At 41.4% G+C, this 24252-nt stretch overlaps 1 protein-coding gene and 1 long non-coding RNA gene across 2 annotated transcripts in view; both read left to right on the plus strand.

Moving 5' to 3' along the window:
- LOC309496080 (uncharacterized protein) overlaps positions 1 to 24252 on the plus strand; it is a 329920-nt gene that overhangs the window by 148208 nt on the left and 157460 nt on the right. The window lies entirely within an intron of this gene.
- LOC309496787 lies at positions 6033 to 12559 on the plus strand. The gene is made up of 2 exons (XR_014205239.1): positions 6033 to 6457; positions 12300 to 12559. It is a non-coding gene; the product is annotated as an uncharacterized lncRNA (long non-coding RNA).

Below are 24252 nucleotides of genomic sequence, written 5' to 3' on the forward strand. Positions count from 1 at the left end.
AAAAAACTTTTCTCATACTGCAGATTGTATGCAAAAGTCTCACGCCCGTTTCACACATACTCCGTTTGCAGTGCGTATGCGGTGTGTATTTTTTTCCGTACCCATGTTAACAGGTTAGAGCTTTCACACTGCACGCGGATGCGGTTCGTCGATCCGTTCCAGTTGCGGTGCGTATACAGCAGTGCAGCGATCGTTTCCGCACCGAGTCTATTTTTGCTGTTCTGCACCGCAGTGAATTAAAGTGTCAGCGCATTGTTCACATTAAAATAAACACAGATTGACCAAGAAACTAATAATTTCATCATATATGCATTTATAATTGCAGTTCATGTGTTCTACAGTTAATAAATTACAGGGTCAAGAAGTAAAAAAAAGGAAAATCAGTATAGTCCCAAGAGTTGCAAAATGCGATCAGATATTACTATTTTTTTCCCTCAAGAAATACATAATATATATGTTGGGGAGGGGTTTGGGGGGAACACTCGCTGGCAATCACGTGACAGGCTGTCGGACAGAAAAGTACTCAAAAAGGAGGTGATATGGATGACACTCGTCTCATCGTGGAGGTGGAAAAACACAAAATTCTTTATGACCCGCAGAATATGTTGTACAAAGATTTGAATGCCAAGGAAAAGGCATGGGAAGCAATTTCCTCGGCTATTGGTGTCGATGGTAAGTTTCAAAATGTTTGTTTCAAGTGCCGTTTACATAGGCCTATATTTTTCCATTGCTTGACTATCAATCTATATAAACCTAATGAATATAAGAACTAGAATACAAATATATTATTGCTGTATGCTGTTCTATTTAAACTTGAATACTTTACTGTTTTTTCATCTGCAGTCCCTAGAAAGATGGTAAAAAGTCTCCCTAAAAGGGAGTAAAATTACATAACAATATAAAAATTGCAATACATTTAGTAATAAATACGTTAAAAACTATTTATAAAAACTAAAACTAACTATAATAAGTAAAAACTATCTAATTGTAAATCAAAATGTATAACCCTATATGTATGTATAACCTACAGCCAGCCTTTTACACAGTAGAGGAAAAATAATCGTTTTGGTGTTGATAATTAACATGTACTAACAATAATTAATATATTACAATATCTACATTGATACATGTATACATAATGTGTTAGATTAATGTTTTAATTACAAAAACAAACTGCAAGAACAGCTGTTTATTGACATACCTGATAATATAAATATATTTTCCAATTTGAAATTATATAATACAAATTATAACTTTATTAAAAAAATAATATTATATATATATATATATTACACATGGGTGGGTGTTCTTACATTACAAAAGAACTGAGACAAGAAGTGGTTACATCTATTTATTTGTTTGTTTGTTTTTCTTTCTAAAATATATGACAGGTTGTTTTTCACTCACAAAGTAAAACTATTTACAAGTCAAAATGTTCTGTACACTCAACACAGTTGTATTTTCCTGTCTTTGGAGAAGCTTATTACAGATCTTACATCATCTGTTCTTGCCAGGACACTCTGCCTTCTGTGGAGTTGAAAAATGTGCAAAGCCTCTCGCGTATGTCATAGGCTTCCCTGCATCCCCTGTTGCCACCTACATTTCTCACACGTGGTAGCACTTCACCTCTTTCTTCTGACTCCTCCAGCCACCTTTGGTTCTCTGAAGGATTCAGGAGGTAGTTGTGTAAGATGCAGGCTGCAGTGACCACAGAATCAGCATTGGACAGATTCACGTTCATCTTTGTGTGGAGCACTCTCCATCTAGATGAAAGAATGCCAAAGGCACACTCGATTACCATCCGTGCCTGAGACAATCTATAATTGAACACTCTGCGCCACTGTGGAATTTGTTTCCCAGGAAATGGCCTCATCAGATATGTCTTCAGGGGAAATGCAGCATCTCCCACCATGGTGAATGGCATCGGACCTTGTGCCCCAGACCCTGGCAAAGCAGGCACAGCCAACTTTTTGGCCTCCATTGCTCTTCCAAGTGTTGAACCAATATATACTCCTCCATCACTTGTTCTACCAAAGTCACCCACTTGTAGAAAAGTGAATCGGTATTCAGCATCTGCCAGCGCTAAGAGAACAATAGAAAATGTCCCCTTGTAATTAAAATACAAGCTCCCAGAATGTGCTGGTGAGACTAAGGTGACATGCTTTCCATCAATTGCACCTATGCAATTTGGAAAATTCCATTTCTCCCAAAATTTGGTGGCAATATTTCTCCACATTTCCTCAGTTGGTTTTGGGAACTGGGACGCCATCATTTGCCTCTCAATAGCTCTGCATGTCATGTGGACAGATTCAGCCACGGTACTTATCCCAAGCCTATATTGGAATGCCAGGCTGCTGAAACTCTCCCCTGTGCCAAGGTATCTGAGAACAAAAGAAACAACAATGTATTAAAATATATATGCACTTTTTTTCAGTGAATGAATGCAAGCGTAGATGGAGACTACTGAGAGATGCCTTTGTAAGGAGTAAAAAGCAAAAGAAAATGCCTAGTGGTTCTGCTGGTGGCACTGTGGAGGAGTGGAAATATGAACGGGTGATGTCTTTCCTGTTGCCTCATATGCAGGCCAGAAGGTTAGTAAGTTTGTAATGTTGACAAAATAACTCACCAATTAATTAGGGAAAAAAATAATTGTTTAAAGAATTTCGTATTACTATTTTTGGAATATTGTTATACCGTATGTTTTCAAAATGCATAACTAATTTGTTGTTATTATATTACATTGTAAATGTAAATTAATATAACACCTGTTATTATTTCAGTTCAAAAACCACTTTGCAGCTAGAGGATGAACCAGTGGATATGAGTTTGGCTGAGGAGGATGTGGATCCAGAGATATGCCAGCTAAGCAGACCATACAGTCCCCTTACTGTTGTACAAAGGTCTGCAACACCTGTGCTGGAAAGTCAAATATCTTTAACACCCACTCCACCCCCAGCCACCTCTACTCCTCCATTATCAGCACAAATAGTTGACACCCCTGCCCATCCCAGAGTGCAGGCAATAATGAATGAAGGTCGACAAAGACAAAAAAGGAGAAGAGTTGCATCACCGAGTCCAACAGAACAACAGCTTCTGGATATTATAACTCAGCTAACAACTACAGCTCCACCTCATATACCAAGACAGGAGGATGAGATGTACTATTTTGCCCTCAGTTTAGTGCCTAAACTAAACAGGCTTCATCCAAGGAACCAAAATAGGGCACAAATCCATATCCTCAACTACCTTGCAAACATGGAGTTAGAGGACGAAAATCAACGACATCAAGCCACACAAGCCGGCCCTGTGTTCTCACATACCCAGCCCGCACAAACAACAGGATTTCAGCCAATCCACCCCACCACCTCCTGCCATGAAGTCCAGACCCATCACCTCCACCGTATAACACCTTCCCCAACTACATCCTACCATCAGCATGGATCAGAACAGGACTCCTCTCCTGTTTATCATCAGTTCCCTTAGCTCTATAAAGTATTTAGTTGTACACGACACTTAATGTTTTATTGTGAATTATTAATAGGTTTGCAATATTTGTTCATTTAAATTATGCCAATAAGTTACTTTAATGTTAATTTTAAGGTCTAAAGTGTTTTATTACTCTTACCAATATGTATAAAGTTTTACCATGTATGCATGACTGAGTTGTAATGTTTAGATATTGTACTTAATAAAGATATTTAAATATATATTGTGTTACAGATATATACATATACACACATACATATATATACACATTTTTATATATATACTTTTTTTAAGTACACTTGTTGAAAATTTCACTTTTGTTGCATTTCAAAATATGACCAATCTTTATATATATATATATTTTTTTTTTTAAAAACATATAGCATTCTATTTATTAATTTATACATGTAATTAATGTGTACAAAATTTGACCTTACCTCAGTGTAACAGCAAGCCTCTGCTTGGGTTCGATGGATGGACGATAAGTTGTGGTTTGCCTTGTGATGTCTGCTCCAACCAAAGAAAGAACATTATCCATCTGTTCGGCACTCATCCGAAAGTACTTTAGGTGCCGGTCACTGTAAAGTCGTAGTTCTGAGACAAGATGGTAATAAGCACCAAACTGTCTCCTGCGCTGGTTGACTGAGTGAACCCAAATGCGTCTCTTTCTTCTCCTTTTTAGAAACAGATACAGCGCGATAGCTTTTCTTCTGTCAACAAATCGAACTACATATAAAACAAAGAATCACAATGATTAAAATAACTTTTCATAGTGTTTAAATGTCTTTAACAATGTCAGAGTTAACGTTTTGGATTTAAAATCAAAATGAATTACCCATTTTTGAATTTGTTGCACACAGAAAATGCGGATCAGTAGCGCACTGCAAACGTGTGATGTGTGAAAGCACAATGGCACGTCATGCTTCCGCACCGCATACGTACTGCAACACGCACCGCATACGTACTGCACACGGAGTATGTGTGAAACGGGCGTCATACTGCAGATTGTATGGCTTGGAATATAATGCAAGAGTTGTGTGGACTACTTTTACTTTACTATAACTATTTTTTACATGGTGCTTTTGCATAGCTTTTGAAGGTAGAAAATGCCACCACTCATTGAGAACAACTAGTACATTCCCAAAATCTGACCCTTACCCAGGGGGCAAAGGGGGTTTAGCAGACATGGGCTGCTGTAAAAGGTTGTCATATAAAAATGAAATCTATGATGTCTGAGGATCACAACCTGGGTGGACAACCCGGTCAACAAGCTGCTGGAAACTTGTAATTAGAGTCAAAACAATGCTACCTCAAACATGCTAAAAAGGTTTAATTATATTCATGAATCCTGAGCCATATCTCCCTGATACTTTATGCTAGAAACAAACTGAGCACACCTTTCAAAAGAGTGGAAGATAAGCTTTCATATTATGCCTATATATGATTGCCTATATATACAATGAATATAATTAAACCTTTTTAGCATGTTTGGGTGAGTAGGGGGAGGCTGCAGACCTGGAGCCGGTAGATCTACGCCCCAAGCAGTTTTACGCCCCTGCTGTTCCTGATGCGTCCAGTAGGGGGAGGCTGTACAGCGACACGATTTGAGGTATATTAAATAATCCGCTAAAGTTATTGTTTTTTAGCAATGATGCAACATTTATTATTTATAAACGATTAGCTTGATAGAGCTAGGTACTGTAGATATCAATTCATTTTTATATATCAATGGATGGGTCTATAATTTATTTCGAGAGACAAAAAGTTCTGGACGGTCAGGTCGATGTTCTGTCTGGCTTAAACTTATAAGTTATAGCTAACCACGTGTAAGTTTAGCTGCCCCTAGTCTTCTCTACTCACTTTCAAAATTAATTTTCTTTTGAATTTTCTTTTGTTGCCTGTCTTTATCTTGCCTCTTCTGGTAAGACTCTGTTTACTCCTTTCTGGTTTGAGTTGTTTCTTATAAAATGAGATGATCTAACTATCTAATGTATATCTAAATATACATTTTTCTTAAAATAGCTTACTGATCTGGATTAAAATGTAGGCTGTGTGCACTTAATGTGGGATTTATCATACTCTGTATTTGCCAAGTAACTTGCATGATGCATCCCATAAAGGTGTGTGTTTGCTTTAGCTACTTAAGGAAATGAAAATCTCTCTCTCTCTCTCTTTCTCTCTCTCTCGAAACTTGTATAAACTATAAACACCCATCTCTTTTTTTAAGTGCATTCCAAACCAATAGCTTCTCTAGTAAATAAATGACTTACAGACACATATAAGGACATGTTTTTAATGTCATTTTCAATTTTCTCTGCACAGTCCATCATCTATGGCCAAAAGAAATCAAAGTGTCTTGACACTTTTTCTAAAAGTGTTCCACCAACAAGTGCCTGTGCCGTTGCTTTGAAGAACAGGAGCAAATTGATGCAATCCACACTCACCTGATATAAATTCTGGGCAGCACACACACACACACACACACACACACACACACACACACACACACACACACACACACACACACACACTGTGACTAGATCAAATTCACCATGGATGTCCTTTTTACATTTTTTTAAAGTTTAGTTTTTTTTAATGAAATACCCACAGATATGAAACTCAAATTAAAAAGCAGTTTGTGTTCTTGTAACACTTTCTTTTATGTGGTCTGTGACTCATGGGGTCAGTGATTCTGCAGGGTCTCCAATAAGTATTATAGTTTATCTCAGTTGCTTTGGTGCATTTCTCAGATCACACCTGAAATCACATCATCTTGTCACTTGTGCACATCATAAAAGCAATTTCTCATTTTATACAAATTACAAATTCTTCGGTACATTCATGCAATTGATAATGTACAACTGTCTGCTGTTTCCTACATTATCAACTCTTTATGTCATGTTGATCAAAATATAGGCCTATTATACTAGTTCCTTGCATAAGTCATTAAATGCAAAATGGTTGACTAGTTGTCATAAACTCGTGAGCTTAGAATTATAAGGTTCTATCTCCGTTTAGGGTAGTTCTGAGATATTGAGCATCAAAGTTCCCTTTCAAGGGAACTCCCGTTGCGTCGAAAAGCTGACGCTATGGGAACGCTTTGCGTGATGACGTCTTGAAGCACATGTAAAATCAGTCCAATGGTGTGGCGGAACGTCAGAGGCGGGTGACGTCACGTACCAGGAAGCTATAAAAGCCGGCCCGAAACAGAAAACGAAAGCTTTCTGAGTCTTCAGTTGCGCTCTGTGTTGAATCTGTCCTTGTTATTTGGTGTTGTCTGTCTATATTATATATATATATTCAGTATGGCGAGCAAGCAGCAGTTTAGAGTGTGTGTCCATCCCTGCCCGCGTTATTTAACGGGAGGTGATACTCACACTCTTTGTGTTGTTTGTTTGGGTGAGGAGCATGCCCAGTCAGCACTCGAGGGTGGTGACTGTGTGCATTGCGACGCGCTTCCATTGCGTTCGCTCCGATCCCGCTTGGCTCGGTTCACGATCGCGATCCCGCGATCGTGATCCGATCCCGATCGCGTTCCCCAGGGCTCGGGTCCCGCCGCTGCCGAGGCACGGCGGCAATCACAGACCTGGGGTTCGCAAATGGATCTATCAGTGGATGTTGAGACGGGCTCTGCCTTATCTCAACATCCTTCTGATAGATCCAGTGCCTCTCATCAGGGTGTGGAAGCACGCGCTGCGGTTTCTTCCCCCCCGATGGAGGCACCAATACTGCAACTGTCCAGCTCTGAGGAGTTGGATGTTGTGAGTATTGAAGCTGAGTCTGAGGATTCGCCACCTCAGTCTCATGCGTTTGAGGAACTGCTCGATGTTATTACTAGAGCAGTTGACAGACTATCTATTGAGTGGCCAGAGGATAGGCAGGACGTTCGTTCGAAAAGTAAGCTCGACGAACGCTTCCTGCCATCTCGTACACAGCCTCAGCGAAGAAGCCTTCCGTTTTTCCCCGATCTCCACACCGAGGTGTCGAAATCGTGGGGAAAACCGGTTTCATACAGAGTGTATGCACCACAAACATCCCACTATTCTTCCATTCACAAATATAAAGAATATGGTTATGGGGAGATGCCGAAGGTGGAGGAGACGCTTGCGAGCTATCTCTCTCCAGCAACGGCATCTTCCCTGAAAGCTCCTTCACTTCCCTCTAAGCCAGTAAAATTCACATCATCTCTGGTTCATAAATCGTATGCAGCCGCTGGTCAAGCTGCAGCGTGTCTGCATACGATGTCTATTATGCAAGCCTATCAGGCAGAATTATTGGGGGATTTAGAGGAGGGCGGGGGAATTGGTCCTGACACAGTGGCTGAACTACGCAGAGCCACAGATCTGTCTCTCAGGGCCACCAAGGAGACCGCTAAATCAATCGGGCGGTCTATGGCAGCCCTGGTGGCCACTGAGAGGCATCTGTGGCTCAATTTGAGCGATATAAAAGAGAAAGAAAAGCACGTTCTCTTAGATGCTCCGGTTTCCAATGTTGGTTTATTTGGTGATGCAGTAAACAGTGCGGTAGCTAAATCTCAGGAAGCTGCTAAACAGGCAGCTGCATTACAAAAACTTCTCCCCCGCCGTTCTTTCATTGAGGCTGCTGAGCGGGAGCAGCCTCACTCCTCTAAAAAGAGCGCTGAACATCGTGCCACTCAAAAACAGAGTGTGTCCTCTCGTGCTCCCCCACAAAAATCTCGGGGACACGGAGGGCGCTCTCAAACCCAGCAGTCTTCAAGGGGTAAAACGGATCTGCGGACCGTTATTACCGCCAAGAAGGCTGCTGGGTAAAAGTCCTGATGTCTGAGGGCTCAGGACAAATGAGGGTAGTCCCCCCGAAGCAGAGCGGTTAACACCTCTTTTCACGGTGCCCGTCTCTCTTCGGTGCCCTCAGGGGACCGTTCTGCCAACCCTGCCACCTCTGGTGTTACAGGGCGCAGCGGTCTCCGGCGAGCACATATCTCAAGGTCCACCCGGAAACGTAGTGGCCTCGGGATGCCCGCCCCCTCTGAGGAGGGTGCTAGAGCAGTCTGTTTGGTCGTTCCCTGCCGGTGCGCCGTTACAGGGCGACGAACCGACTACTCAACAGCAGGAGAAAAATACGGTGCCGTCTCTCTTCGGTGCCCTCAGGGGACCGTTCTGCCAACCCTGCCGCCTCCGGTGTTACAGGGCGCAGCGGTCTCCGGCGAGCACATATCTCAAGGTCCACCCGGAAACGTAGTGGCCTCGGGATGCCCGCCCCCTCTGAGGAGGGTGCTGGAGCAGTCTGTTTGGTCGTTCCCTGCCGGTGCGCCGTTACAGGGCGACGAACCGACTACTCAACAGCAACAAAATCCAGAAACCAGTCTCGAGAGACTGGTACCTCTAGTAGAATCTTTGACAGCGTGGAAGCTACTGTCAAATGTTTCTCGTTGGGTCCTGCAGACCGTGGAAAAAGGGTATTAGATACAATTCTATTAACGCCCACCGCGGTTTATGGGGGTCCTGCCCACAGTGGTGGGCCCCGAGCAGGTTCTGGTTATGGAACAGGAAGTAAACACTCTGTTAGAGAAAGGGGCCATAGAATATGTACCCCCCTCCAACAGGGAAACCGGGTTTTACAACCGGTACTTCATAGTTCCAAAAAAGGACGGGGGATTGCGTCCCATTTTAGATCTTCGAGTTCTGTACGAGTACATGCAGCTCAAGTTCAAAATGTTAACCTTGAGACAAATCGTGCCACAGATCAGGTCCGAGGACTGGTTTGTCACGATAGACCTCAAGGACGCATATTTCCATCCGTCCGTGTCATTGGAAGTTCCTGAGGTTTGCTTTCGGGGGCAAAGCATACCAATATCGAGTTCTTCCATTCGGCCTAGCTTTATCACCCCGCACTTTCACCAAATGCGTGGATGCAGCTCTGGCGCCTCTGCGCCTCCGGGGTATTCGCATCACGAACTACATCGACGATTGGTTGATTTTAGCTCAGTCGCATTAGATGGCGGTTCAACATCGAGATGTTGTTCTCGCCCATATGAAAGAGTTGGGGTTACGGCTGAACGCCAAGAAGAGTGTGCTTTCTCCATTTTAGAGGACCACTTTTTTAGGCGTGGTTTGGGATTCAGTGTCGATGCAGGCGCGCCTGTCATCGCCACGCTTCGATTCCATCCTGGCAGCTGTGAGAAGTGTAAAGCTAGGCCAGCTACTCACTGTCAAACAGTTCCAGAGACTGTTGGGTCTCATGGCAGCAGCTTCCAACGGGATACCTTTTGGACTGCTGCACATGAGGCCCCTGCAGTGGTGGCTCAGGACCAGAGGGTTTTTCCCCGAGGGGCAACCCATTTCGCACAATCAAGGTCACGCGGTGATGCCTACGTGCCTTGGTTATGTGGAAGAAACCTTGGTTCCTGTCCCAGGGCCCAGTGCTGGGAGCTCCTTGTCGTCGCAAACTGCTAACGACGGATGCTTCCCTCACGGGTTGGGGAGCGATCCTGAGGGTCGCTCATCTCAAGGTCTGTGGGAAGACCATCATCGTTCCTGGCATTCTATAGCCTAGAGATGTTAGCTGTCTTCCGGGCTCTGAGGAGCTTTATCACAGGTCTCAGGGGACACCATGTGTAGTACATACGGACAACACGTCGGTAGTCGCCTATATCAAGGGGGTTTGCGCTGGCATGCCATATCCTCTTGTGGTCCCAGGGGAAGTTGCTGTCACTCAAGGCAGCCTACATCCCCGGGGTCCAGAATATAGGAGCAGACACTCTGTCGAGACAGGGGCCGAGGCCCGGGGAATGGTGGCTCCACCCCCGAGGTGGTGGAGCTGATATGGAAATTATAAGTGGATCTGTTTGCGTCTCGAGAGACGTCTCACTGTCCACTTTGGTTCTCCTTCACGCATCCAGCTCCTCTGGGACTGGATGCTATGGTACAGACGTGGCCGAGGCTACGTCTGTACGCCTTTCCCCCAGTTGCTCTGCTCCCGGGAGTTCTGGAAAGAGTTCGCAGGGACCGGGTTTGCCTGCTTTTTATAGCCCCGCGCTGGCCGGGCAGAGTATGGTTTCCCGATCTTGTGTCCCTCCTCGACGGGCATCCTCTGGAGTTACCCGTCAGGAGGGACCTTCTGTCCCAGGCAGAGGGCTCGATATTTCACCCTCGGCCAGAACTGTGGAACCTGTGGGCTTGGCCTCTGAGGGGGCCCAGCTCATAGAGTCAGGTCTCTCAACCGAGGTTGTTGAGACCATTCTACAGTCCAGAGCTCCCTCCACGAGGAAACTTTATGCCCTGAAGTGGAGAGTATTCACTTCTTGGTGTAGTGACCGTCGGTTGGACCCAGTCCACTGCCCAATTGGTACAGTGCTGGAGTTCCTGCAGGAACGGTTCACTGCAGGTCTGACCCCGTCCACTTTAAAGGTCTATGTGGCGGCCATAGGTGCTTACCACAGTCCTTTGGGTGGAATGTCTGTGGGGAAAGACCCCTTGGTATCTCGTTTCCTTCGTGGCACTTGGAGGTCCTCCTCCCTTTCGAAATCGGACCAGGAGGCGAATAATTTGCTTTGCCCTGTTCGGGCGTTAGACGCGTATGTCCACAGAGCTGCCCTGTGGCGTAAAAGTGACTTTTGCTCCCCTAACAAGGGAGGTCCAGTGTCTAAGCAAAGGATGAGCAAGTGGGTGGTTGAGACTATCTCACTGGCTTATGAGGCGGCTGGACAGCCTTCTCCTTTGGCTGTCCGGTCGCTCTCTACTAGGAGTATGGCGGCCTCTAAGGCCCTTATATCAGGAGTATCGTTACAGGACGTCTGTGATGCGGCAGGCTGGTCCTCACCGCACACCTTCGTCAGGTTCTACTCTCTGGATTTAGACTCTACTCTAGGGTCTCATGTTTTGTCTTCTTAGTGCTGCTCACATGATTACACACAGGACAGACATTTGTAGCTATGGAGGCGTTGGTATAGACGTTCCCATAGCGTCAGCTTTTCGACGCAACGGGAGTTCCCTTGAAAGGGAACGCCTCGGTTACGACTGTAACCTCGGTTCCCTGAAGAGGGAACGAGCGTTGCGTCGCCTTGCCATATCTCCTTCATGCCTGTCAGCGCGACTTCAGACTTTACGAAGCTTTCGTTTTCTGTTTCGGGCCGGCTTTTATAGCTTCCTGGTACGTGACGTCACCCGCCTCTGACGTTCCGCCACACCATTGGACTGATTTTACATGTGCTTCAAGACGTCATCACGCAAAGCGTTCCCATAGCGTCAGCTTTTCGACGCAACGCTCGTTCCCTCTTCAGGGAACCGAGGTTACAGTCGTAACCGAGGCGTTTTTACATCCCAGCTGGCAAAACTGTTATGTAGTATAATCTACTATTATACCTACAGGTACTTTGAGGATAGAATATCAAAATCCTGGCACATTTGGAAATGGGATTTTTTAAGATGGCCCAAATGGAGATAGAACCTTATAATTCTGAGTGCTCTGATTCTGTTTGGAATTATAAGGTTCTATCTCCACTTTTACAAATAAAACCCCACATTTCAAAGAATAAATGTATATAACCATTGATTTTAATCAATTTATATATTTATAATACAAGCACACAGCTTGATTGGATTTTTGATTTTGATTGGATATTGAATCTACTGGAGATAGAACCTTATAATCCCAACTCGGTTTATGTTTTTGTGAGATGGAACCTTTTTATTTGATTAATTATTAATAACTACTACAATTTTTTTTTTTTACAAAGATAACACCACACAGGCATTAATAAACACCTAATGGATCAGATTATGTCAAAAACTCAATTTCGACCAAAAGTGGAGATAGAACCTTATAATTCTAAGCTCACGAACTGTTAAGCATGTTTTCAATACATTTCTATTACACTTTATTTTGTAAATGTGTCCTGAATTGATAAATTGCGGAGGTGTATTTAGAATTTCACTAATGAAGGAAATAATGAATTGATATAATGAATAATGATGAAATGTACCAAAGCAACTGTGATAAAAAATTAAGGATTCAGGAATTTTATACAAAATTTAACAGTGGGTCCTGCTGCTTGTGAATTTGACAAGATCAAATTCACCATGGATGTCCTTTTTACATTTTTTTTATGTTTAATTTTTTTGTTTTTTTATCAGTGAGCAGAAGCACTTTGACAGGAGGATAGAAAAACAGTTAAAGAAGAGTGGCAAGCCATAGGGGAGTCATCTACAGGAGTCATCATAATTCATAAATGGTGTTGATAAATAATGTTTTTGTGAACAACAATATTGTCTCTTTCTTATAAATGGCCCTTGGAATTTTAGAAAAGGGATAAATTGTGTTTGTCTTCATAAAATGCTATGTAGGACACTGTTTTGTAGCTGTATGATGACTAAGTGAATAGTACAGCAGATATTTAATCAAGAATCCATATGATTACACGATGCTGTCTAATGGGCTAAATATGGTTAATATCTAATTGTAACTTTATATAAATTCACAACAACATATTTCACTCAGTTTCCTGTATAAAAACATACAGTGAATATTCTATTATTAATTATTATTATTATTATTTATTCAATATTAATATATTCAATATTCAATGAACTATTCTACAGTAGGTCATATATCATTACTTGTCATCTGATCCAACTATGTGTGTTATTTTTTAATTCATAAAAACAAATAGTCTTCTGTATAGGCTGAGTGAAGAGAGTGAAGCCCAACCTAATATCTACAGATATTTTAATCCATTGTGCAGATTTATACTAAAACGTTTATATTTAAATGAACAAAAACCACAATTTCGGGCAAAATCTATGAACGGGACGGTTATTAATGTGCAAGTTTTGAGCGTCGATTTAATGGTGTTATTTCGCAGTATATCCCCCTACTGGACGCATCAGGAACAGCAGGGGCGTAAAACTGCTTGGGGCGTAGATCTACCGGCTCCAGGTCTGCAGCCTCCCCATATAGGTTTGGGTGATTCCGGGGAGTTAAAGCAGAATTTGAAGTAGCATTGTTTTGACTCTAATTACAAGTTTCCAGAAGCTTGTTGACCGGGTTGTCCACCCAGGTTGTGATCCTCAGACATCAGATTTCATTTTTATATGACAACCTTTTACAGCAGCCCATGTCTGATTTCCTAAAAAACAGGTGTTTTGCCCCCTGGGTACCTTTTGTGTTGCATAAAGATTAGGAACCAAGTGAGAGTGAGTAAATAACAACAGAATTTTTATTTTTATTTTTTGGTAAACTTTAATTGTAAAGTGAAAGTTTAATGTATGCTGCACTGAGAAAAGCACTGAGACTGTTTATTACCATGTTTCAGAAATTAACTTGCTCACTAATGAGGTGGAAATATGACAGAATCACAATGTAATGAAATTATCTCACAGATATGAAATGAGCGGCAAGCCAGATTTGAGGTTGAGTTTGAAACCTGTGGACTTAAGCTTGTGAAATGTAACATTGTACTTACATGACCAGAGGAGCTAGTATCCTTCAGGAAAGGAAATCTTGTGATCAGACTTCCAAGAACATCTGTGTATATCTTGTGGCTTGGATACCTAAGAAAACGGCATATATCAGTTAAAATTAACTATTTTGCTTATGCTTTTTAGGCAGTTTTTTTTTAATAATATGTATACCATGTGTACTTTGTGATGCTATCAAACAACACTTGAATTAGCAGTGATCGCAGATGTGATTTTTCCTTTTTCTTGAAAGATGGATCCTTCCTCTCTAATGATTCATTAAGTTCTGGTGGAATATCAGGGAGGCTAAAAACTGCAGGCCATGGCTCACAGCACTTTTGCCTATACAAAAAGTAAGTGTTAATTTTTCACCTAGGCCAAATGCATAAACTAATTTCAGTTTAAGCCATTCTACTAACTGAGTGTGATGCATTTGAATCTCCAAAGAGGTTTCCACACCAGTTTCTTGTCTGTATTAAATTTTTTTTTTAATTTTTTTAATTTTTTATATTTGCATACACATATTACAGCTGGGAGAATGGGTCCTACTTACTCCATTGAAGACGACCTCTTCAGTCTTTCAAGTTCCTTTAAAAAGATCACTTTCTGTTAAGCCCAACAGGGTTTCTCCATCAATCTCTTGCTCTATTTTAAATAATCAGTACTGTTTTCAAACTTTGGTAATTCTGTCAGGAAATAAGGACATTACAAAGAAAAATACCTTTATAAATTAACAATGTGATGGAGGGTGATAAATACGTCATCATCATGCTTGTAGGTGTCAAGGGCATGATAGTCCTTTTCTTCCCCAGGGTGAATGACAACCCACTTTCTCTCCTCTTGTACAAGGAAGGCGTGATTATGATAATCAAACTTTTGGGGTATTAGGAGCTTTCCAAAAATCAACCAAATAGCCCTGAATTGGACAATTTTAGACACTTTCATGAAGACTGGAATGCCATCCTCAGCCAAATCAATCACGAAGCTGTCAACAATTTTGTATTTTGTATTGTTTGTCAAAAGAGAATTGACAACAGCCAGTGTCTCCTCGCTGGGGATGTCTTTAGTTCTACTTTTATTCCTGATGCCCTCTTTGAGATCACAAGGAAAGGACCTGAATGGAACTGAGCGTTCACCTTCAGTGTATGTCTTTTGTGGAAGTGCATCCAATGATGCCAACTCCCAACACTGCCTCAGCTGGTGTCTTTTAGAGAGGGTGTAACACAGGTTTCTGAAATTGCAATTGTTGCGGGCTAGTCTTTTGAAATATTGGTGCTTGCCTTCAAACCTCATGCACCACAGGGACTTCAAAGGTCCAAAGTCTGAAATGAGGCGAGGATAGTGTGTGAGAAAGTGCAGTTTTGGTGGGAAAGTATCTGGAAAAAGGGCTTGGAAATCTGAGAGGAATTCTCCAATTAGAAGGCTGAGAAAAGGTATGACACTTTTTTTTATGCAGGGGGACAAAATGATCTCACCAATTTCTCTGCACTTCAGATACACAGCCCAGTGTGCTTCGCCTTGTGGAATGTAATGTCCAATAAGGAATGGTAATATTCTGAAAAGGCACCAGGTTTGAGCTGCTGTTCCCAACAATCTGGTCTGTTTCAGAACACTTTGTGGTAACTTCTGTGGAATATTACGTTTGTCGTTCTTTCCAATCTGAAATGCTTCCAATTCAGCATTTATGTTACTGAGTGAAACTTTTTCAGAAAAATGCAATGCTTTGATGACTTTGGTGATCACAATGGGCACAATGCCCTCCAAAAAATCATGCATTAAGTCTGGAGGAAACGATTTGGTGACGTCAAAGTACTCCAAGTCATTAAAGGGGCATTCATTTACTACACCGTATGTCTGTTTTGAGATCTCTCCAATCTCCCTGAGAGCACTTAGATGGTACTTGTGAACCTCTGAAGATCGAATGATGACGTTGTCTTCATTAACATGAGATTTTAAATCTTGGTAAGTGATCATACAAAATCTGCAAACTCGTCCACTGCTGAAACAGCAAGTAAATCCAGCCAAGTTGTGAGCAGACAAATTATCAGCGGAGATCGTAGCCAAAGTGTCCTTAATGTCTTAAATTCACTTTTCATAATTTTAAGGCCGTAAATAGGCTTTCATTTCTCAAATAGTGTAATAAATGTCTTAATTTTAGTTTGAATAGGTCTTAAATTAAGGAAAGACGAGGTGTATTCACCCTGCTGAGGGGGATGTGATCAAAGCCTGGAGTGGAGCAAAAGCACGTTCCTCTCTCCACTCTAAGCATTCTGCAATCACTTCGCTCATGGTCCACTCCGGGTTTTCAATTAACGCTCACGGAAAAACTGCTCCGTGTTCACTCAATTAATCTTGCGCCCGTTCACACATACTCCGTGTGCGTATGTGGTGCAGGAGCAGCACGCGCTATAGTGCTTTCACATATGCTGCGTTTGCAGTGTGAAATTGATCCACGGCTGTACCACAAAAACATACTCACTATTTGTATTTCAAATCCAGAAGTTATCAGCAACTTTTATTTAAAAAAAAGTTTTGTCAGCATAGAGACAGAGCGTATTTAGGCCACGCCCACACCCAGGGGGAAAACAAACCAACTGTCTCCATTGACTTTACATTGCGAGAGGCTGCCTCCTTGTCATTGCTTGCTTCTAACAAAAGACAGAAAAATGCCTATAAACTGCTGTGTGACAAGGTGTACAGCAAACAAGCTAAAAAAAACAGAAATAAGTTTTTATTAGCTCTCGACCCCAAAAAACGAGTGTTAGGACATAAAAGTGGATACAGGCAGTTGAGACAGAGCGTCACGTGTCTCATTACTCTGAGAACTAACGTACGCCCGCTGGAGGAGACCGTAATCGGCAACACAGGATAGTTTATCTTACAGAAATATAATATATAAAACTGACATTTGGATATTTGGCTCACCAGTGACCAAATGTTTAACTTACTGCACACGTAGTGTATTTTAGTGCATACTGAGTGTCAGGATCCCACAATTTACCCATTCGTTCCAGCCTGTATCCACTTTTATGTCCTCAAACGCTCGTTTTTTGGGGTCGACAGCTTATGAAAACTTATTTCTGGGTTTCTTAGCTTGTTTGCTGTACACCTTGTCACATAGCAGCTTTTAGGCATTATTCTGTCTTTTCTTAGAAGCAAGAAATGACAAGGAGGAAGCCTCTCGCAATGTAAAGTCAATGGAGACAGTTGCTTTGTTTTCCCCCTGGGTGTGGGCGTGGTCTTCAGATTATGACGCGTTGCGCTCTGTCTCTATTGCGATTCTCTTTGTACACATATACACTCTTTAATAGACGTTTAAACACAACTTAAACAACGCATTATTCAGTGCTACTTCTATATAGATTTATATAGGCTATTAAGTTGCTCAAGCAAGTGGTAAAATATTTAACCATGTAGCCTACTTATATTAAAATCACAAACATTTTAAATTAAAACTTAAAATTGACAAAAACAGCCGACTCTCGTGCCTTTTCTTTTGCATTTAAATTTTAATACAATAAATCTTCACAAAGAAATGAAAGCTTTAGCATAAGTTCTGCTGGGAAGACTCAATTATTACGTCACTTATTGCTTCACTTCTATCCAATCATATTATTATGCTGCTTGTATAAAAGCACGGTACTTACACATGTTTGAGTTCGCAGATACTGAAGCGACGATTAGTTCGCAGATGCTGACGCTTCAATTCAGTTCACAGAACGACACCGGCGTTCATTCACTTGCGTTCGATTCATAACAACACAAGTCATATCGTTGATTTGATCTCAGCCATTTTCGCGGTGCGCGAATGCACCACGCTTGCAGAGGAAACAAGATGTGGCGGCTTTAAATCTCACGAGAGACGATCTCCTAACAGGGTTTTCAAGTTCAAGTTCCATTTTCAAGGCTTTCACATTGGTAGCTTCCCGCGGCCACTGTTTACATCCCTATTAGGCTACTATGATTAAATTCCATTCAGGTAAGTATATTAATTTGCTACTCTACTGCTCCCTTCATCAGCGGTAAAGTTCAATTGTGACTCTGGTGACGCGGTAGTTAAAAAAAAAAAAAAAAAAAAAAAAAAAAACTACTAATCTATTTCAGCGTTGATTCCACGCTCTCATGGTTAATTGCAAAAATATTAACAGCTGGGTTGCTGAAAATAATTAAATCAAGCTTAAGAGCAACTTTATCAAATTGGCTTTATGTATGCCATTTACAGCTCGCGCTCCTCATCTGCTCACTCACTATGTGAGAGTGCCTGTCAATAAAGGAGCGTACCTATTCAACTCGTTGTACGCCCTTATCTGAATTCGTTATTGCTTCGGCATTTATGGAGACGTTTTGCTAATCACTTCCCGACCGCCGGGAAGATTTCGACTCATAGCCTACCTAGATTGCGCTTTAACCAATAAATGGGGACATTTTATCTCCGTTTATTTTCTGTAAATATAACTATCTATTATTCAAACATAAAACAAAAGCAATTAATAGCTACTGTTAAATTATTAAAAATAAAAAATAAATTCATAAGTTATAAATTTACAAAGGGTTTCTAAAAATTTGAAAGTGATATATATGTAAATATATGTCCATATCAGAAGCTAGTTGATCGTTGGATGTTATATGTATGCCGTAGAAGACATGGTTATGAAGGGTATATGTAGGGTATATATGTAGCAGGAGTATTCAATACAAAGGAAGTAAATGATACATTTACAGTGCTAATAATTCTCTATCTCTATTCAATTTGACTTGTGGCCTATAGGCCTACAATGATATGATTTTTCATATTAAGATCTTTTAATTCTTGAATTTAAGTTCTTCACTAACAGAAATATGGTACAACCGCCATAACACAATTTCTTGGCGACTACTTTAATCCACCGATATGTGTCATCGAAATATCGACATGATAAGGATTTGATATTAAATGTACAAAGGCAGACTAAGGATGCTCAGGTCAAAGGTCACAGACTTTGCCAAAACTTGCCTAACACAGTAGAACTAACAGTTATAAGTGTAGAATATATAATTCAAACCAATCACCAGACGAATCTCAGTCAAGAAGACTCGAATGACATTATATTTACTTATTTGTATGATTTAAATGTTTGCCTATTTTTCTATTCAAGGAACTCACTTGTTGCCATGGCAGTGATCTCTCGGTCGTGAATAACTTCATTCATACAACTTGAGAGTAATGTCAGGTGAACGCTGCGCAGCTGAGAAAGAGTCTATGCTCAAAAGTCAACAACAGAATATCAAATGTGATTGAGGTATCTTATCGGTATGCTGTCACCTTACTACAGGTAAGTATTTTACTGAGATTTAATAAGATTTAAAAATTTAAAATAAATATATAAAAATAATAAAAAAAATAAAAAATAAAAAAAATAAAAAAAAATAATAAAAAAAAATAAAAAAATAAAAATAAAAAAATTCACCATAAGTATCTCTTTAAGGTAGGGCATTTATTTCTCGTCTGTTAACTCTGGCCATAGTCGAAGGGTGCATATCCGTTCAGATTTGGACATTTGGATAGCAAAGGTCAGATAAATTCCCAAGCCTGCTCAGACTCCGTTCATTTGCACTTCACCGAAATTACCTTATAGCGGCTGCTAACATCTCTGGGTTCGAAGTGGTGGCAAAACTTATGTTGTATGTGCTAACGAAGCTCGGTTGCATCACTAAGGCAGTTCTTGTTAGACGATCATGCTGTTCCAGAGACGTTCAGCTGGGAATCCGTAGTCTCCAATTTCATGATTAAGGTCACGCAAGCTCATTCCTGACCACCGCAATGCCATAGCTACGCACTGTAGTCTTCAGGCGGCTCTGCCTTTCAGCAGCCCTTATCCATCACCCTGCCCTCCTCTAACTGTGATCAAATAAATCAGTCACTGCTCAATCCAGCTAGACCGTATATCACTGTAGATGTGGCTCCCTACACCTTTAAAGCTTATATTTCTGCAGAATCGATTATATGTTTTGCTTTTCTTTCAGATTCCTTATTTCTTATCCGGATCACAGCCGGTTGTTCCTTCCTTATCTACAATTAGTAAAATCGATGTGTGGTGGGTCTCAGTGTCCCCATGGTGTGTGTGTGGGGTTCGGCTTGGAATGCCCTAAATACTTTTCATATCCTATGCTGGAATTGTCATTGAGGGTGAGTAAGCGCATGGTTTTTGTCGTCTCTTTGGATGCAGTCGAGCTGTTGCTCCCGGAACAGGGCTGGAGTTCGACAGCTCGTTTTGCAGCTTTGCTTACCTCTCACAGACATTTCAAAACTTCTAGCTCATATTCAAACCAAGTCAGCAAAGACGGAGAGACTCAAGAAGCGTCAACATGTAGACCCCATTTCCGGATGGTTAGTTGATGTATCATGTAGCTTATGCGTAGTTATCTTCTACTATTGATTAGCTCATGCTGTTTGTTATGCTTTAAATCATATTCCGGGAGCTGAATATATAACTTTATGGTTTGTGATGCCACTAATCCAAAGGAATGCCGCACAGTCCCTCTCAGCATTGTTGTAGTCCTTAAAAAGCGATCTCTTTAAATTAAATCTTCAATGCTTGAACTTTGTGCATTGTAACTTTGCAGTTGTTGTTTATGCTTTAACAGTAACATTACAGAAAAGTGAAATCCATTTAACCCCCTTTTATTACCTCCCATCCATATTGGTTTCTTTTCCTATTTTCATATTCCGATCGTATCCACGTTTAACTATGTTCATGGCTCATGCATTCAGGGGAATTTTCTTCAGATCTAACACTCCGATCTTGCCCTAGGTCCTTTTTCTGATTCACCTTCTCCCCTAATTTCTTTACTCTTTCTTAAGCACTCCAACCGACTCTCAAGTTTCTGGTATCACATCATCAATTTCTAAAATTAGTAATACATTTTGTCCCTTCTCATCTGATTACATTCCTAAAAATCCGCTCTAGATTCTCAGATCACTTTCCCTATTTCCTACCTTCGAAGCATCTCTCTCTTAAGCGTGGTTCAGGACTCATCTAGTTCTGTCCTCAAAAGCTGCAGTTATCTCCCCTCCAGTATAACAGTCATTCATTTAGGTTTGGGGCAGCCACTACAGCAGCTGAACGTGGCATTTCTACTTAAGCTTTCAAGATCCCGGGCAGATGGTCTTCCTCTGCATTTAAGTCTTACATAAGACCCGATTCTAAAACTATTCTTCAAGCCCAGCAAGCTCTACAATAACCATAAGGTAAATAACTATGCAACTACTGGTGGTGGTGTCAATCTTATTTCCTTCATCCTGTTATTATTCTAGCCAGCACTCCTCAATGACTATCTAGTCATCTATCACGTGTGGCCTAGCGGCTCTGTTCAATGTGGCCTCGTCTCTATGTGGCTGTAGCAGCCGTTGTGTCTTCGTTACATGTTCGTCATTAATAAAAAAAAAATATATAAAAAAAAAAAAAAAAAAAAAAAAAAGTAAAAAAAAAAGTGACGGCTATTTAATGCGATATTCATGTTCTATGTGGTCTACTGTGACCGTGTAGCCTAATGTGGCTGTCCCGTGGTCTTGTGGCCATTAAATATGGCAGGTTCTGTGTGGCCTAGTGGCTTTGTCTTGTTGGCCTCGTTCAGTGTGGCTTAGCAGCCTTGTGGCCCGGTGGGCCTCGTCTCTGTGTCGGTCTCATGGCTTCGTGGTCCCATGTTGCCTTGTCCTATGTTCGGCCTTCAAGGCGTGGCCCTTATGGCCTTGTTCTGTGTGGCTTAGTGGCCGTTGTCTGTACGTCTCGTCTAAGTGTGGGATTATGGTTTGGAACTCTTTATGTTCTGTGTGGTCTACTGTGACCGTGTAGCCTAATGTGGCCTTGTCTCGTGGTCTTGTGGCCTTCATGGCATGGTTAAATGTGGCCTAGTGGCCTTGTACTCAAGTATGTCTGTCTACGTGTGGCATTAGTGGCCTTGTGGCCACGTGGGCCTCGTGTACATGTGGGACTTGGCGCCTTGTGGCATATGTTTGCCTTGTCCTTTCAAAAAGATGCCTGAACGGCCAGTGGCCCCCTCGGGGCAGAGGTTTTATGTGGCTTAGATGCCGTAGTCTTGTGTGGTTTGTCCTCATGTGGCTCTAGTGGCTCGGTCTTGTCATTAAAAGATGCAATGGTGGCCAGTTGCCCCCCGGGGCATAGGTTTCGTGATCTTAAGGCTTAAGATAAAAAAATAAAAAAAATAAAATAAAACTTATGTGTTGTCCAGTCTTACCTCGTCTCTTTGTGGCATTAGCGGCCGTTGTGGCTTAGTAGCCTCGTCTCTGTGGTCTATTGTGGCCGTGTGGCTCATTAAAGCCTCGTCTCTGTGGTCTATAAAGGCCATGTGGTTCAATGAGGCCAGAGTCTGTGTTATGCTCAGCCCCAGGTGGCTGCTATATGTGGTCCAAGGAGGCCTGTTTATTATTTTTGCCAAGGCGGCTGTCTGTGTGGTCCAATGTGACCTTGTCTATGCAAGCCAAAAGCGGCATTGCCGGTCCAATGAGGCCTCGTCTCTGTGTTTTCCTAGGAGTGAACTGGCAATATATAAAAAAAAAAAAAAAAAAAAAAAAAAATTATATTAGAATTGTCCTTCTTCCCTATTAAACTTTAGGCTCACTGTATTTCTCACATCTAATTCGTATCTTCACCATTTGTATCTTCCTTCTCTATTTTTCAGGAACCCCAGGACTCTAGACTGGTGGGTATACTCAGTTACCATCTTTTGGGGGTTGGCGTGCCCCGTCCCGGTGTATTCATACTCCACCTATTTTTGGGGGTCGGCTGCGCCCCTGCCTTCATCTTTAGGCAGGAATTGCAGATCCGATACTCTCGGACTATGCACTACGGACGGGGCCTACGCCAAATGACTTTGTAGATTATCAGCTTGCTGAGCTGTCAATAAATGTATGGTTTATTGAAATAACTCTCCCGAGTCTTTCTGGTAGAAATGAAAGCTTTAGCATAAGTTCTGCTGGGAAGACTCAATTATTACGTCACTTATTGCTTCACTTCTATCCAATCATATTATTATGCTGCTTGTATAAAAGCACGGTACTTACACATGTTTGAGTTCGCAGATACTGAAGCGACGATTACCCCCATCCTCCCCACCACCACCAGGATGGTCCCGTCCATACCTCCCAGGAGGGGGGTCGGCTGCGCCCCTGCCTTCATCTTTAGGCAGGAATTGCAGATCCGATACTCTCGGACTATGCACTACGGACGGGGCCTACGCCAAATGACTTTGTAGATTATCAGCTTGCTGAGCTGTCAATAAATGTATGGTTTATTGAAATAACTCTCCCGAGTCTTTCTGGTAGAACTTGTTTTTACACCTCCATGAATGAGACGAGTGTTGTTCATTATGTCGCCTTGTTGAGGTAAATTGTAGTTTTCCTTGCTTTACCCCGGTCTTAAAGTAAAAAAGATGACTGTGAAAAAGTTGAATTAAATTAAATACATTTATGGTAAGATTACTACATTTTATTTAATTAAACACATTTATGGTGAAATTACTACATTTTCAGGTCAATCTGTGTTCATTTTGACCACGAAACATGTGCTGTCACTTTAATTCAGCGCGTGCACAGCAGAAATAGACTCGGTGCGGAAACAATCTCTGCACTGCTGTATACGCACCGCTCCTGGAACGGATCGACCGCGTGCAGTGTGAAAGCTCTGACCTGTTAACATGGGTACGGAAAAAAATATGCACCGCATACATGCACTTCTCCAAAAATAACGCCCGTTTCACACATACTCCGTTTGCAGTGTGGCATTGACAGATCAACTAGTCAAGTCAAGTCATCTTCATTTATATAGCGTACAACTAAGTACAACTTACTGAAATAAATCATGTCTCGTAATCGCTTGATCAGTGTTTCAACCACTGATAAAACAATGTGTCAATGTTACATTTACCCCAGAAAAAAACATTCATTGTCCATAAACTGTATAGTTAGCGAGAGAAATGTACTCTAGAGAGGAGCATTTTGCAAAAAAAAATGTTTTTAACATAGGGCTTATTCATTTTATTTTTACTCTAATAGGGCAACCATTAAAACATAACATGCCTTATGCAATTGTGTACAAATCAGTTATTAATTAACCTTTAATAATAATGTACCAGCTGACAGAGTTCACTGTGCAGTTTACAACGTTAGATTTATTTTTATTTTTTCTTGAAATAAATAACAATATATATATATATATATATATATATGTACAGTATATCCAAATTAAAGGACAATTCCGGTATTTAACACTTTGAGTCTACTTTGTAGTTTGTTTTGGATGAACAAGAGTGGTGGACAAAGAAATTTTGACAA

This window comes from Leuciscus leuciscus (assembly GCF_965113295.1).
Source record: "Leuciscus leuciscus genome assembly, chromosome: 4".
Lineage (NCBI taxonomy): Eukaryota > Metazoa > Chordata > Actinopteri > Cypriniformes > Leuciscidae > Leuciscus > Leuciscus leuciscus.